At 41.1% G+C, this 2,019-nt stretch overlaps 1 pseudogene; it reads right to left on the bottom strand.

The window, feature by feature from the left end:
* Window positions 1-866: 866 nt before the first annotated feature.
* On the bottom strand, window positions 867-1,550 carry LOC112658480 (spliceosome-associated protein CWC15 homolog; annotated as a pseudogene).
* Window positions 1,551-2,019: the final 469 nt, after the last annotated feature.

Genomic DNA, 2,019 nt, shown 5'->3' with positions numbered 1-2,019 from the left:
TAGGAATTTATGGGCAGCCTGGGTGGCTCAGTGGTTTTAGCACCACCTTCAGCCCAGGGCCTGATCCTGGAGACCCGGGATCGAGTCCCACATCGGGCTCCCTGCATGGAGCCTGCTTCTCCCTCTGCCTGGGTCTCTGCCTCTCTCTCTCTCTGTCTCTCATGAATACAAAAAAACAAAAACAAAAACAAAATAGTAGGAATTTATGAGGCCAGTAGTTTTTTTTTCTTTTTTGGGTTAAGAAACAAATGAAAAAAAAATGCTTAAAAACATGAGGACAATTGAATTTTAATCATTAGTGTGGACAGTAGAAACCCTAATGTGGTTTCTTAGTGATAGTCCGAAGTCAAAAAAATAAAAAAAGAATACCAAGTGTACTGCTTATTTATCAAGAGACCACAAAAAAAATAAATAAATAAAATAAAAAAAGGCCTAGATGAACAGGAAATTCTTGAATTTCTGCCCAATTACTTGGCATGAACATTGGAAAATTCTAAATCTGGGAAGTTTATTATAAGGATTTTTTTTGTTTCTGTATAAAATCATGTATGTATAAGTTGGAGCCAGTACATTTATCGTTATTGGTAATGACTAAAATTTTTACAGCTTGGATAACAGAAATAAACCTCTTGTGCATCTCTTTTAATTGGAAAATACTGATTAGACAGTTGACGATAGGTTAGGTCAACCCAGTTGACCCTGGGTTAGGATTTTGTTAACGCTATTGGGATTTTGCAGCTATAGGCAGACCTCGTTTCACTGTGCTTCGCGTTATTGTGGTTGCAGATACGACTTTATTTTTACTTTTATTTATTTTATTTATTTTTTTACACCTTACAGTCTTTAATTAAGCACCTAAAACTGCACTATTTAATATATTTCTCCATGAACGTTTTGTGAAATTCAGATCGCAACGTATCATTTACAAATCTTTTGTCTTTCTTCTGATCATCGACACCTTTTGCACAGTTCTTGAAAACATCATCGTCCCACCTTCTTTTAACTTTGAAGTTGGCCTGAGGCTGGGATGGACCAGTGAATTTAAGGAGAGGGTTTCCACTCAAAATGTTTTCCATACGTATTCTTTCTTCTTCAGCTTTCTGTTCTTGTTCCTTCCTGGCCTGCTCTTCAGCTCTTTCTTTTTTAATTTTTTCTAGTTCTGCAAGAAGAGCCGCAGTGTCATCATCATCACTCTCCTCTTCAAAATCTTCATCCTCGCCTTCCTCATCTGTTAGAGGATCATCTGCATCAAGGTTGGCAGCAGGAATCTGGTCTAACCGAGGCTTCTTTGACACCGACGAGGAGGTTGTATGTTCCCTTGTTGGACGGTCTCTATTTTTTTCTCTTGCAGCAGCTCGTTCTCTCTCTTCCAGCTCCCTCCTGAAGTGACGGTTGCGAACCTCTTCAGGGGCATCCTGAGTAGTTGGTCTATATTTTATCTTTGTATGAGAAGGTTGGTCTCTACTTCAATACTGCTGTGAGAGTTGGCTCAAATCACCTCCTCCTTTTCCTCTCGCAGGTTCAAAAGTTGGCCTAGCTGCTGTTGTCATCTTTTATGCTCCCAGAAGCCTCCGCGCCCAGGACCCGACTTTTTTTATTTTTATTTTTTTATTTATTTATGATAGTCAGAGAGAGAGAGAGAGGAGAGAGAGAGAGAGGCAGAGACACAGGCAGAGGGAGAAGCAGGCTCCATGCACCGGGAGCCCGACGTGGGATTCGATCCCGGGTCTCCAGGATCACGCCCTGGGCCAAAGGCAGGAGCCAAACCGCTGCGCCACCCGGGGATCCCCCCGACTTTACTTTTAATTGAAGGTTTGTGACACCCTTGTCTCAAGCAAGTCGGTCGGCACCGTTTGTCCAACAGCATTTGCTCACTTTGTGTCTCTGTATCACATTTTGATAATTCTTGTGACATTTCAGACTTTTTCATTATTATTACATTCGTTACGGTGATCTGTGATCAGTGATTATGACTCGTTGAAGGCTCAGATGGTGGTTAGCATTTTTTAGCAATGAAGT

This window comes from Canis lupus, chromosome 12 (genome assembly GCF_003254725.2).
Source record: "Canis lupus dingo isolate Sandy chromosome 12, ASM325472v2, whole genome shotgun sequence".
Taxonomy (NCBI): Eukaryota; Metazoa; Chordata; class Mammalia; order Carnivora; family Canidae; genus Canis; species Canis lupus.
Note: the sequence above shows the minus strand (reverse complement) of the source record. Positions and strands in the feature narration are given on the sequence as shown.